Below are 15,771 nucleotides of genomic sequence, written 5' to 3' on the forward strand. Positions count from 1 at the left end.
ACTTCCTTGCTATCCGTTAGCCCCCTGTTTACCATCAAGCTTTCTATACGATTTCTTCGTCTTTTGGCACTCGTTGTTCCATGAAAGTAAGCCGTATTTTTATCACCTTCCTTCAGCCATATCACTATGGACTTCTGTTTCCAAGATATCTTCTCTTGCAAGAGGATTCTTTTGTGCTCCTCTTTCAACCGCCCTACCTCTTCCACTTCCCAGGCGCTAGCAGACCCTCCATCTAAAGCAATGTCTATCTCCTTAATTCTGGCTAGTAACCATTTTTTCTTTTCAGATACTTGTCTACTTCTTTCATAATTCCAATTCTTTAGTTTTCGTTTCAGAAGACGCAAATTTGATCCGATCACAACATCTGCAAGGCCGTCCACTTTGGCATTAGTCCACTACTCTCTCATCTTGTCCTCCATTTTAGGATACTCCAACCAAGATAGATTGAATCTGAAAGGAGGAGGCCCCCAAGTCTCGAGGCGTGGGTCCAACAAAATGGGGGCAAGGGTCGGATAATGAGTGCTCCATCCATCTAGAGCAAACAAGAAACCGATCAATCCTACTTCGGCTGGGGTTTCTGGACTAAGTAAACTGAGCACCCGACAATGGAAAATCAATCAGCTCTTGATTAGCAATGAAATTTACAAATGGAATCATATTCTGGCTCACACAGCTGCAACCCACCCTTTCCTCTGTGGCCCGAATCTCATTGAAGTCTCCCTCACACACCATGGATGGGCCCAACTACCTCTAATTTCAACAAGTTCTTCCCAGAAAAGATTCTTCTCCTACCTTGCCACAGGTCCATAGACACCTGTAAAGGTCCAGTTCAAATCATCACTTTGTTTTTTTCAGAATGACGGATACCGAGTGTGGAGATAGAAAGCTCCACACCGAGTAGCTTCCAATCCAGGAGTCCACTATATCCACTTCATTCGAGTTCCAAACCGCTAACACCCCCCGCCAAAAAAAAAAAAAAAAAAACCACCACGCACCAATGGCATCTTTAGAAATAAATTCCCATTGCCCTTGCATCCCACAGCTCTTAACTTTCGATCTACTTTTCATAGATAACTTGGTCTCTAGAATGCAGGCTATATCAGGTTTTGATGCCTATAAAACTTTTTGCATCTGTGCCTTTTTTTCCAATGACCAAGGGCCATTCATATTCCAGGAAAGTATCTTCATTGGGAACATCGCTTTCGAGAACCTCTCCCCCCAGTGCAGCCTTTACCCGCACCAACTTTGCCTTTTACCGATTTAGAAACTTGTATAGAGGACCCATAATTGATCCTGGATTGCAGCCGAGATAATTCATGAAGCATCCTTTTGGTAGCATCCAACTTAGCTACATCCGACTGATCCCTACAGTTAAAGTCCCGAATCTCTGCCTGTTTGACTAATTCTCTTAGCTGCTCTTCCATCCCGAAAAGTGATAACCCCAGAACACAGGCAGCCGAAATAACACGATTCACAAAATTTTTGATCATATATCCTTCTCCACTCTGCCATGCTGACACTGCTGATACCTCCTCATCTTGACTGCTCTCTGCCACGTTGTTTTGCCCCTTACTAACCGTTTCATACAAATTCCCATCCGCCTCCTCTCTGAATCCTACTACTATGGAGTTACGCTCTACTCCTGGCCTAACAAATTGGGAAATTAGTGGGTTTGGATCTGGAATGTCATCCGCTATTGCTGTGTCCATCTCAACCACGTCTCTAATTTTCTACTTTTTTTACACACACGAAAAAAAGATAACTTGAATCAACCCTATTCACCTTTTATTTAGGGATCTTCAATTTATGATAACGTTCCTTCAAATTAACCATGATCATATCATTTTCCTCTAAATCTAAATCGTGGAAAGATTAAATTTTCCCAAGAAATTTTTTCCTCAGGAAGTGTTTTTCAAAGGCCTAATTGGAAAATTTCTTTTTTTTCAATATTTTCATGTTCAAGTCATGGTTTTAAATTTCCACCAAATCCGACATGAAACGACCGAAAATTTTCCATTTCAATCCCTACCAAAATGATACCGAAACCAAATCGCATACCGAAACCAAAATCGTAAGGGCATTAGTGGTTTACTATATCAATATTAGGTACACAATTATATTTATATGAATTTCTTGTGAAATATGGTATATGCACTATGTATAAATATTTATATGTATTACATGTGAAATGTAGTATGTACTGAATTATCAGACATGTGTGACAACCCATGTTAATAGGTGTTAACTTTTATGGATGGTTGTCTTGCACATGTGATGGTTTCTACGTATGTATTTGTGATTATTTTAACATTTCCCGAACTTTCATCTTAAAATTCTATCATCTGTGTATGTTTCCATACGTTTTTGTGATTTTACACGATTTACACAAACGTTTCCGTTTTCATTACAACCGAAATCGAAACCGAAATTGAAATTTAAAACCATGGTTCAAACATGAAAGTGAAGATGATTTGAAAGGGCTAGAGGATTTCAAGTTATCTGAAATGAATGTTGTACTTTTTTTTTGAACGGCAGATGAATGTTATACTGAATTCCCAGAATACAAATGAAGGTTCATTAGAGAGCCATTGAACTGATACCCGTAGTGGAAATATGGAGACTTGATGCAGATTCTAAACTTGTAGAATGTTGAGTTTCATATGGATATTCAGATGTGTCTCCTCAAATTTTGTTTGCACTGTATTTTTTAGGAGATGCAGAAATTCTCAGATATATGCAGTTGGGCTGTTGGCTATAAACATGGTTGGTAAGGAACACCAGGTGTTTGAACTTCCGATGAAGTTGGACTAAAGAGATGTAAGGGAGAATTGCATCTCAAAAGGGCATAAGAATTCATTGCAAAGTAAAAGGAGATGGGCACTGAAAAGTTTGATTTCCAAGTTGAAATTATGATGGGCGAAGGATGTCTCGAATTGACAAAGACAAATAGAGGGGGAGTTGAGGTTGCTAAAATTGGTACCAACGATGATTTTGGCTTTGAATATGAGTCCCGGAGAAGATAAACAAGTTTGGATCTTGAATGCCTCTGGTCTATTTACCGTCAAGTCATTCTACCTCCATTTTGCTTCTTCTACCCCTCTCTCGTGGTGATCAAAAGTTTGGAGCATCCCGCCCCCCTATAGTGTGAGCGTTTGGGTGGAAAGCATTCCAGAGCAAGTTGTAGTCCATTGATCATCTCTGTTATGTGGATCGTTGATCATTGTGCCCTTTGTGTGGGAGCTAGTGAGGTAGTCGACCACTTGCTTATTCACTACAAGTACACTTGAGATGTATGAAGCCAAGTAATGGACTTGTTTGGGATGTCTTGGTTGTTCTCTGCTCATATTTATGAACACCTCGATTGTTGTTCTTATGCTCCATGGACAAGTAAGGGCACGTTGCTATGGAATCTTGCACTTTTGGTCACCATTTGGGTCCTTTGGAAAGAGATAAACGCCCTCACTTTTAAGAATGAACTCAAGAGCGTTGCTCTTAGTTCATCTCTTGAGTTAAAGCTCTCCCGTCTTTCAACTTGTATTCGGCAACAAATATTAGTTGGTATTGGAAAGAAATCTGTCTTACTAGGGTCTGTGAAGAGATCGTTGTGCCTAGATGGAACCCACCTGAGCCTGGGTGGTTGGAGTTAAACTTTGACTGGTCTAGCTTGAGGAATCCGGGGCTCACAGCTATAGGAGGCATTCTTAGAGACAAGAATGATCGTATTAAGTGGGTGTTTTCTGGGCTGACTGGAATCAAGGATTCAGACGAGGCGGAGTGAGGGCGATATTACCGGGCATAAGATTGATGGCGGCAAGCGAGTTGGGTAATCTCGTAGTCGAGGATTCGAGGGTGATTCCCTCAATGTTATCATATGGCTGGACGGTAGGTCTACCAATCCTTGGAGATTTTCAAAGTTCATTGATGAGATATCGGACCAAGTGGAGGGACACCATGTTCGCTTCCTCTTTGTCAGGAGGTCGGCTAATGGAGATACAGATCGTCGAGTCCATGAAGGGGTTTCGGCCCGAACAACTCTCGAGGTTTTTAATTTTCTCCCTCCTTGATAAGATTTTGTCCGTCAATCCACCCCTTCCTCTGTATTGGAATCTATGTTTGCCATGACTGTCTCAGTCATGGTTTTTTCTCATTAATAAATTTGAATCATTTCAAAAGATAAATATGAGTTCCATGAGATTGTGGATGAGCAATTGAGCCATTAATGTGCTCCCTGAAAGGAAAATTTTGGATTTCCTCTTGGTTTAATCAGAATTAGAGTGTGGCATCACTTTTAGTTGTTAAATTTGGGAAGGAAAAACCATAGTTAATGGAAGCTCTCTAGTTGGGTGTGAGGCTCACTTCGGGAGCTAAATTCTTCCCGCTTTCCAAATTTCGAGAAGTGTTCATCCCACGCACTTCTCTTAATCTAGATTATGCTTCCTATTTAGGTGATTAATTTTCCTAAAAGAGTTCTCTCCTTTTGATAACATTGAAGGAATGTATTTAAAACTTAAAGACTCATCTTAAGGTACAGATTTTTGCTTTAGAATTGCAGATGGTGGGATCACGTTCCCTCTATCGGGTTGGTGATAGATTTGAAGGAAGGAACATATAAGGAGGGGAAAATACTCGTGCATGGAAGAAAAAAAATCATGGATGTGTAGAACCCATGAGAATATAAGTTCAGAAGGGCATGTGCACTTGTTTTGGAATGCATTGTGTTGGTGAAATGGCCTAGGGGAGGGGAGGACTAAATGGCTTCCAGGAATTGCTTAGAAGTGGTAAGTCACTGAAGGGAAGGTGGTTGAGCAGAGAACAAGAGGATTGGACATCTATTGAGCTTCATAGTTGGCAAATAGCTTATAGATTCCAACCCCACCCATTTATGCCAAGAACTCGATGGGAAGGAAGTATTGGTTCATGCTTACCTTGTCCCTAATTTTATTTCTTTTTTCAGTTGAAACCTAAGTTATGAATTTCGACGAAACATTTTGTTCCGGACCAATATCCGGAACGGAAACACGGTCTTTACCGTCTCAAATTTCGGTTTCGAAATGCGTTTCGGTCCTCACCGAAATTGAAGTTTCAGCTGAAATCTGATGAAATAAAAAAACGCGTAATTTATCTCCTACATAATTTTGACTAGATTTTGGAGGGAAATCCCTTAAATTTCAAAGGAAATTTCGGGGTAAACGAAATTTCGACTGAAATTTCAAATTTCGGCTATAATCAATTTCGGTGTCGGTCTCAACTCTCGACCGAAACCCCGAAATTTTGGGTTTCAGTCTAAATTTAAATCCTTGTTTACCCTTTTGTTCGAAATCTAGACGAAACAGAGTGTTTAAGTTGAAATAGGGCCAAATGCCCTGTTTCGACCGAAACACCTGATTTTTTTAAATGTCCATTTACTTAAGATTTACATGGAAATAAGGGAATACCGCTCATTTGGATTTATTAAAAATAGTTTCAAGACCCAATTCTAAAAGGATAAGAAGTCAGCTTTCTAGTTCTAGTATAAAATTCAAAAAAATAAAAAAATAAAAAATCAGGCCGAGTCAAAATCTTAACTTCCAAACAATGTGGTATTTTTTTCAATTTTGAAAATTCATAAATTCTATCATGTCCAAACATTATTAAATCCCAAAAGTCCGGTAAAAAAAATCTCATAATTTAGTCTCTAAATTTTTTTCATATACTCAGGCACTGGTCAACATAGGCATTTCAGTTGATAGTGATTTTCCTTTAAGTAAATGTTGGATCTTTACAACCATGATGTTATGATGGATTGTGTTGTAGAGGATGACCCAGTTGTTCTATTTTTTAACAATTTCTGATTTTTTTGGACTTTATTCATATTTTTGACTATTAAAAAAAATTTCAATTGTCCTAGCGTACCGAAACGAAAAGGTCAAAACACCGAACGAAACAAGCCAAAACACCGAAGCATTTCGTTTTGGTGGCCAAACAAAACGGCGAACGAAAAGGAAGTCATAACTAAGGTTGAAACTTCTATCAAATGTGGTGCATATTCACAAAATAAATATATGTTACATAGAACTTTTGGCAAGCCCAACTGCTACTATAGAAATGTAAAGGTAACTGTGCAAAAGCCATGGTTTTAAATTTCCACCGAAACCGACACGAAATGCTCAGATTGTTCTATTTTCATCCCCACCCAAACACAAACTGAAATCGAAACGCATACCGAAACCGAAATTGTAACTGTATTAGTGCCTATACTATGCCAATGTGTTAAATAATTGTGAAAAGTGTTTCTAGTCTGCCGACTAGAAATACTTTTCTTATATTTATATGAATTGCTTATGAAATACCGTGAAATGGGGTATGTACTTAGAGTCTTAGACACCACATGTTACAAGGTGTTTGATGTTGTTAAACCATTGTGGTTTTTTTGGATGGCAAAAATTTTATTAATAAAAGAGATCGAGATAGTCAGCTACAGGACAATTAAAATAGGAAAAAAGAACAAAATGTCGAGGGAGAAAGTCAAATAACTCCAACTCAATTTTTGTCCACCCCAGCCCTAGCGAGCCTATTTGCCTCACTATTAGCCGACTGCCGACCTCCAAATATGGTAGATGTTAATCGAATGCCTCTCCAATTCAGTTCAAAATCTTTTCGACCGCATTCACGAATCTCCAGTGATGGGACGATCCTGACCTAATCCAACAAATTACATTGTGGGAGTCTGCCTCCACAATGAGATGATCGAGGTCTGCTCCCCTAGAAGACGTAAGCCGGTCAAGAGGGCATGCACTTCTGCATTAGTCGAATCTGAGCGGCCCAATGGACCGAATAAGGCCCACTAGTTGGGCAATTTTCACCGTCTTACTTTTGCAGAAGACGTACCACCATCTGAGTTTTGCAGAAGACCCCCAACACCAGATTCCCCTAGATTCCCCAAACTTGACCCATCAAATTTAAGTTTAACAAAGTATGGGGGAGGGGGACTCCACCTGGGTGTCACCTTAGTCAGGGGAATCTTGCTAAGCTGAAGGTCGTCCCTTGATCTTCTGAGAGAATGGCTATCAATGTTTCTAAATTTGGGGAGGACAATGGCCTATTGAACTACCTGTGAAAATATCTGATAGCTCAATCTATGTCAACTCTTGGCTATCCCTTAAGTGATGGGTTTTTAGTGTGTATTTGTGCTGATTCTATCACTTCCCAAAGTTTCAACTTAAATGACCATCATTTGTTTATGTTTCCGTACGTTTCCATGATTTTCTAGGATTTCCACCAAAATTTCCATCCGAAACCGGCATGTTTTCTTTTCCGTCACGACAGAAACACATCCTGGAACCGAAACTTAAAACCTTGTCAAAAGCAACAAATAGTTTCTCCCAGGCTCAATCGTACCTTGTACCCACAATAGTTAATGTTTCATTGTTTAATCCTCTGTGTGTCTCTCTTGAACATAAAGTCGTGCTACCAACAAAATTATAGAAATACAAAGCGGGAGTGTAAATATCAGGATCCTCATTATGTGTGTGCATATTGATCTTGAATTTTTTTTTTAATATTTTAAGCCCATTAAGCCCTTATAAATTCTCTTTTGACAAACCCATCAGGGCCTCTTCAACTCTGAAGATGGCCTGAGAAAGGCTACTTTTTTTAAGGCCATGAAAGATTCTCCTCATAAATACAATAAGGGTCCGTTCACTTGTTTTCTCGGGAAAGGAAAGGAAAGGAAAGGAATCGGACGTGGCAGAAAGGAAAGGAAAGGAAAAGAAATTGTGCTGGAAAAGGAATCCAGCGACTGTTCACTTGCGCAGGAAAACCTGAGAAATCCAGAGAAAAGGTTTCCTGCGCCTGTTCACTAGCCAATTAAACTGTAGTGGGAAAGCTAAATAGAAGAGTCACATTGAACCATATTGCATAGTCTGACTTAGTTATAGGCCTACAAAATGGAAATCATAGTAAAAAAACCCACAATAAAACCTAACTGGAAGAGGAACTGGTCACAGTAGAACTTGTTGAGGCTTGGGAATCCCCAGGAATGTTGGTCTCTTCTTTCCTATCTTTGCTGGGCCCACTAATGCCATGTAAAAACGCAATAAGTTCAGCTTCTGCCTCCTCCCTACTTCTGTACGAATGGAAGCACGCTCCACTAAACCCGTTAACTTGAACATGAGAGTATTGCCAACTGTCATATACGCCTACCTCCCTTCCCTTAAAAACCACATAAAACTTGTTTTTTGCCATTAACCTGCAGAAATGCAAATAAAATATAACAAAATAGCCAACACTACTGAATCCATAAAGTCTACATAAACAGAGTATGGGGCTTTAAGTTTACATGGCTTAGAGCCATAAACAGAATAAGAGCCATAACAGAACGGAAAGCTGGATCCATAAAGTCTAAATAAATAGAAACACTATTGGACTACAGATGCCACTGCCCAGTTAGATAATCAGTAACCTAGTCGCGCGATCTTACTGAACGGGCCCACTGCCCAGTTGCATAATCGTCCCCGAAGACTACAAGGGATTCGTCAAACAAGTCATGTCGTTGTGTTAACACACTTAAATCTTCAGGGTGAGATTGCATGGAAAACATAGAGTAAGAGATGAAGGTATTGTAATTTTATAAGAGAACAAAACATAAACATACTGCATGGACATACGTACCGTAATATGTGATGTGCCCAATTCATTGCATATGGAAATCATCTTACTCTTTGAATCCCAAACAAACCCACCATGTTCCAACAATGCCTTGACTTGTTTGTAGTTCTTTTTTAATGTTCTCAACCTCCTTTTGATTTGGGATATGTTTAGGTGCAGATTATGGGCATTGTTGAGATGGATAAGGGCATTGTTAAATGCCATGTCATTGAATCCATTCATCCCTCTATTTGCTTCTGTTTGAATCATCATGCCAGCTAGCAAAGTCCTGTCCATGTCTAGAGTCCACATATTGCTCTAATACTACAAGAATATAGAAAATAAAGTATTAAAAAGTAACAACATAAACATTAGAGACAAGTCCAACAAAATAAATCCAACAAACAAGTCTAACAAGTCCGACATAGGATAAATAAGTCCGACAAACAAATCCGATAACATAGGATAAGGACCCAAGCACATAAGATAAGCGCCCAACCACAAAAAAGACGGACAAATAAGTCCAACAACGTAAACAACATCACAATAAAGCTCAACAACGTAAACAACATCAAAACAAGTCCAACAACATCAACATAACAAGTCCTCTAAAATATAGATACAGAAAGTATCAAACTCATACTACGATCATATCCTATGATCGTATGATTCTCAAAAAAGGACCCCAACCCATATCAATTTACGCCAAACACGCCATAATATCTCTCATCATATGCATACGCTCATCCTCGGAACGGGAAAGGAAGACTTCAGCATCCTTGTGACTTGTGCAGGTAGGTGTAGGCCCGAATCAGCTCCATCATGGCGAAACCAGGCATGCCCATCACAGCGGCTTTCAGTTCAGCAAGGCTATGGACCTCACCAGTCGTTATGATGGCCTCAACAACCATCCTAACACTATCTGACAAGTAAGTCATATCAGATGAAAGTTGTGCACCACTTGTTCGCCTCTTCCTCTTTCCCCTACTACCTGATGCTGGGGCTTTCAGTGGTAATGAGTCACTAAAGCCCATGCTGGTGTCTCTGACTGGAGATGAATGACGTGATCTGGAAGCACGAGGAGCTAGGGGAGGAGTAAAAGCAGGGTCGAACCGTCGAACATATCATCGAGCCCTACTGCCTGGGTCAATGAGAAAGGCTCCTCCACATCCTGTGTGTCTTGAGAAGGGGCATGTCTGTCCCTATCGAACTCCCCAGTGGCATAATCTTCCCCGAACACTTCTTTCATCTCCTCATATAGCTCCCAACAGTTATTAAAGAAACAAGGATGTTCAGGATTCCTCTGAAAATAAAACAAGGCATTGTAAGGATTATGACAAAATTGTGATGAAAATAATGAAGGAATTATGACGACTTATAATTACTGCCAAATAGTCATTCTTCACTTGGTCTTCAACGGATATTTTTTTCAGCTGTGGATCCCAGCCAAATCCGCTCAGGTTGACGATAGTGTTAAGAATCCTATAGTTGGTTTTCATCGTCTTCATACGGTTCTTAACGTGCTCCTTTGTGATCTGCTTTTTAAGGACCGTAGTAAGCTCCTGTGCTGCGCCACTGTATGCAGCCTCTTTATAACCGTTGGGGGCCTTCTGGCCCTCGGCAATCTGATGTTGTATGGCTACTATGAGATGCCTATCCATATTGTCGCTCCAGGAGTTGTTTTTCTTCCTCTTCTCTACTGAAGTTGATTCCATTATATCTGCAACATTGTGAAACATAGTATAAAAATATCCAAATAATCAGTCACAATAATATATCATCAAATAGAGTACGATGAAACAGATTACTATTACAACCCAAAAATGGAGTTGGCCCCACCCCGCCCCGCATTAATGCCATTTTTTTCTTGTATTTTTTTTTTTTTTTTTTTTTTTTGGGAAAACTACTAGAAACCCCTTGGATCAAAACATACCTACAAGATTCTCCCAAAATTTTCATAATTTCCATTAGTACAGTTTTGTCCTTGAAATAGCTTTTTATGTTTTCTTTTACCCATAATCCATTGGGCATTGTCCCTCATTATATTAGTATTTTACCCTTAGAAATCCCTAAAATCTCTCCATCGAACCATCACTGTAAGGCAACATTAAATTCTTTGAAAATCTCCCTCCCCCAAATAAAGGTAACATCTCTCTGATGAGTGATGAGATTTTATATGGTGTGCGCTCGTATAGTCCATTATTTTTCAAAAAGTAATGTATGGGCTACACCATAGGCTGATCCAAACCGTCCATTTGATAGGCTACAATTTAATGGACAGTTTGGATTATCCTACAATGTGCTCATCAAGTGGAAGGTTTGGATCATCCTATGCCTATGGTAGTATGGTGTGCCCATCAAATGGACGGTTTGGATCTTCCTATGGTGTGGCACGTACAGTACTTTTTTGGCAAGTGGGATTGGGAATTAGGGATCTGCTAGGGACTATTGATCAATTAAATGAATCTGAGACCAACCACCTTTGTCCCCATGTTAATAAAATCAATAAGACAAAACCTTAGCCTATGTGGGTTGTGTGGCTACTCTCACATGCAACAGCCAAGCCGCAACATGCCTGAAGTGATTGTCCCTAGCAAATCTTTAGTTTTAAACCTAACATTTAACAAAGTAAAGTGATTGTCCCCGAAGGATGCGGGGCGGGGAAGGGGAGGGGATGGGGATTAGATATTCCCCGTGGGGAGGGGAGGGGGATTCCCCACCATCCCCGCAGTGGGGAGGGGAAGGGGAGGGGGAAAATTCCCCGCAGAGGGGAAGGAGTAGGGGACCCCAACATCCGGCCCTGACCTGCCCCGTTGCCAGCCCTAGTTGCAGAAGTCTAATCGAAAGTCATAAAATTATTACAACCCAAAAAATGTCATTCTAATGACGACCACGTCATTGTGCTTGGAAATCATTCCACATATGATTCATAATTCTTGTTCGAAGTAGACCGCCCGCTCTCACATCTTCAGCCCTAGAAATAAAATGATCTTCTTCTTCATCCTCCTCCTCCACTACAGTTATCCCCAACTCATTGTCTACAATCGGAATGTATGTATCGTTCGGCATCTCCCTCCTTCTGTGATTGTGGACGCAGCAACAGGCTAACACTATGTCGACCTGTCGTTCGAATGGGTACATGGGTGGCGTATTTATTATGTTGAATCGCTTCTTCAACACCGAAAGTTCGCTCAATTACATTCATTGTTGATGAATGCCTTTGATTATACAACTCCTCTGCAGTTCGAGGTCTGCGCCCTCTAGTGTCGTTTAGGTGGTAACCAATGCGTCAGATAGGAATTATGACATTTCTCAGGCATGGGTACCCACCATCAGCAAGCTAAAACTTTCCTACAGACACACGAAGGGATATATATAAGTTTCATCACCGAGACCAACAACAACGGTACAGAGTAAAAGACAAACTCAGTACTACCTGGTTAACAAGGAATCCCGTTCGGCTTTGATAAAGCAGATGCTAAGACCCTAGAGTCTGATGCCGACCCTTCCCACCCAGCTAACACGTAAGTAAACTTCAGGTCGAAGTCACATACAGCTAGCACATTTTGAGAGGGCCACCCCTTACGACAAATAAATCTAGGTTTCATATCCTTGGGTACTGTTGCTTGGATGTGTGTTCCGTCAATTGCACCAATGCAATCCTACAATATGGACATTCAAAATGTCAAATGTTAGTGCATCCGTAGGGAATAGTCCTACTTCCAAAGGGGTGGGGACACCCTACGTCACCAAAAAAAAAAATGAGTCACTTGTTATGCAACTTACATGCCCACTACGTAGGTAATGAACAGTACCTTAAAGTACGGCATAAAATTCGGATTGTCAGCAATGTGACGTGGTGTGTCTCTTGATGGGGGAGAGATGAACAAGACTTGCAATTTAAGCACAGCAGCCAGAACCTTGTTAAAATACTTCGAAACAGTCGCCCCTGATTGTCTGAATGATGCCCTAATACTACGGTTCCTTTGGCTGTGGGCAATTACTTGTAAGAAAACCGCCACTTGTTCCTCGACACAACAGTGTATTGTGTCTTCAAGCAGGGCCGTGTTTCTAAATATGGACACGAAGCTGCGGAAGCAGTGAACATCCATACGCAAAAGGGCAACACAATGATTCTCTGCATGCGTAATACGTGTAACAAACGTCCTACGAGTTAGGTACCCACTTTCATAAGGGGCTCTTGTCATATTTTCTTCAAAGTAAAGTCTAATCCTAACTGCCACTGTAGCCGTTAGTAAAGCTGCAGCTCGAATAATCAGCGTCCTCCTATTTGCTGGTTCTTGAGGCATGATGCTTGATGGTAGTCCTACATGGAGAGATTCCAGTTCCAATCCATTAAAAACCCTACTTTGAAACCCAAATAGTAGCAACACCAAACCACCAAGACATTATATCAGAAACACCGACATATCTTCAACTCCCAACCACCAAGGCATTATATCAGAAACACCCCCGTATCATCAACACCCAACCATCCATTAAACAATCTACCCCACACTCATTGGTTGAAATTGTGATAAACATAGCAAAAAACATAACCGATCAGGCGATCATACAAGAAAAGAAGAAGAAAAAGAGCTATACAGAACATGCAGTAAAAGATCAATTTAGTACCCCAAAACCAGCAAAACAAGATAGGATTTTGATGAAAACCAAACCCAAATGTACAACACCCATCCACCCACATATCATCAACACCCAACAACCAAGCCATTATATCAGAACCACCAATGCAAAAAAACTAGAATCTTAAAAATCAGTGCAATAATCCATAATCTGCAACTCCATGCAAAAAGCCCCAAAAAAGTTCAAAAACAGTGAAATAACCCAAAGTCTGCAACCCCATTGCAAATACCCCAAAAAGACCCAAAAAACTTAAAAATCAGTCCAATAACCCATAATCTGCAACTCCTTTGCAAAAAGCCCAAAAATCAGAAACGTATTGTACAAAAAGACCCAAAAAAATGTTCAAAATCAGTGAAATCCCCCAAAATCTGCAACCCCATTGCAAATACCAAAAATTCGAACCCAAATGTAAAAAAAGACCCAAAGAATTACAAATTAGTGCAATAACCCATAATCTGCAATTCTATTGCAAAAAACCCAATAATCCGAACCCTACTGTACAAAAAACACCCAAAAAAGTTCAAAATCAGTGAAAAAACCCAAAATCTGCAACCCCATTGCAAATACCCCAAAATTCCGAACCCAAATGTACAAAAAGACCCAAAAAATTACAAATCAGTGATATAACCCATAATTTGCAAATCCATTGCAAAAAACCCAACAATCCGAACCCTATTGTACAAAAAACACCCAAAAAAAGTTGAAAATCAGTGAAAAAATCCAAAATCTACAACCCCATTGCAAATACCCCAAAAATCCGAACCCAAATCTGAACAATGTGAACAAAATCCAAATCCGAACCCAATTTGGGGGCAAAACACAAAAAAACGAACCCTAGATCTGAAAATAAATATCAGAAAAGGGAGAGAGAGAGAGAGAGAGAGAGAGAGAGAGAAGAGGGAGTGGGGGTACCTTGGCGAATAGGAGCCGGAGAAGATGCCTTCAAAACAAAACAAAAACCCTAGAAAATCAGAAACAGAGAAGTGTGCGCACGAGAGAGAGAGAGAGAGAGAGAGAGAGAGAGAGAGAGAGAGAGAGACGTACCCAATGAAGCACGGATACGGGTACGGGGTGTAGATACGACACGATACGGGTACGTGGATAGATGATTTTAAAAAAAAAAGGATACGGGAACGTTAGGGGTACGCTGAATATAATATATTTTTATATTTTATTATATATTTATAAAAATAAAAATATTAAATATTTTGTTAAAGAATTCAAATAATTTAATTGGAGAACAATAAAAAAAACAACACCACCACCACCAAAATCTAATATTAATCACCAAAATCTAATAATTTAAGTTGTTAGGTTTTTAATTATGGGATATATAAATATATATATTATAGATATTTTGATATATTCAAACCCCCCCTCCCCTTTGTTAATTGGGACAGCTCCTCTAATGTAAATCTGTAATTTTTTATTTAATTCGAACAGGGTGCACACCCAATACCTACACAAACCCCCAAATTGAATTTTCTTTTTGTTTGATGTTTGGGTGCGTACCCAGTACGCACCCAAAGAGTACCCAAGAGCACCCGCACCCGCTCCCGATACGAACCCGACAAGGGTGCGTGGGCCTCCGGAGAGTACCCGTGCTTCTTAGGATGTACCAAGCCGGAGAGGAGGCGGAGAAGACGACTAAGTGGGTTTCCCTCTCGCTGGTTCGTCATTCTCTCTTGCTGGTTCGCGTGGTGTGAGGGAAAAAAAAAAGACCTCGACTAATTTTACTTTCTCGTGGGAAAATGAAACAAAATCTCACCAATTTGGGCGGAAAACATATCCCGTGAGTGCGAGAAAATGTCGTTTTCCACGTCATTTTTTCGTATTTCCACGTCTGTAAAATACACTTTCTTGACAACCCAACAGAACACGTGAAAACGCGATTCTCGGGAAAAAATGCGGGTTTTTCCTTTCTCGGGAAGGCAAGCAAACAGGTTCGTTTCAAGAACTTTACAATCTAGAAGAAACCAATTAAAAGGGAGATTGACTCCTCCCTTTTCTTTAATAAACTCTTTACTATTCAGAAAAAAATGTGATTGACCTCTTTGGTAGTAAGAGGAGAGCTCCTCTGTCAGAAGCTGATCATATAACTAAGACGACCTAAAAGAATGAGTGGTTCAAGATTAATGATCAGGAAGAAATATTTTGGAGACAAGATCCAGTTCAATGTTGCTGACCGTGGGTGATTGCAACTCCAGCTATTTTCTCCGTAGAAATAGTTCCAACTGTTATGAATATTTTAAGGGGCACAGTGTACCTTTGTACATTTTCTCTTATTTACAGGGCCAGAAATACCTCAGCATACTTATTGGCTAATTTTGGAGTTTCTTGTTCAAGTTTGAATCTTCGGCATGAGATTCCTAGTTTGTAATTTGTTTTTACCTTGTCTTCTTCTTCTTCTTCTTTTTTTGAAATAGTAATATATTGAATTAAAGGGAACCAAGATGGTCCACAAGCATTACAAAGTATCTTATCATGTTAAATGCGCAT

At 40.0% G+C, this 15,771-nt stretch overlaps 1 protein-coding gene across 2 annotated transcripts in view; it reads left to right on the plus strand.

Moving 5' to 3' along the window:
* LOC143860772 (protein SGT1 homolog B-like) overlaps positions 1-15,771 on the plus strand; it is a 50,345-nt gene that overhangs the window by 15,052 nt on the left and 19,522 nt on the right. The gene's annotated exons all lie outside the window — the stretch shown is intronic.

Source organism: Tasmannia lanceolata, unplaced genomic scaffold (genome assembly GCF_043159265.1).
Source record: "Tasmannia lanceolata isolate RefF3 unplaced genomic scaffold, GAP_Taslan_0.1 ptg000037l, whole genome shotgun sequence".
In the NCBI taxonomy this organism is placed as follows: Eukaryota; Viridiplantae; Streptophyta; class Magnoliopsida; order Canellales; family Winteraceae; genus Tasmannia; species Tasmannia lanceolata.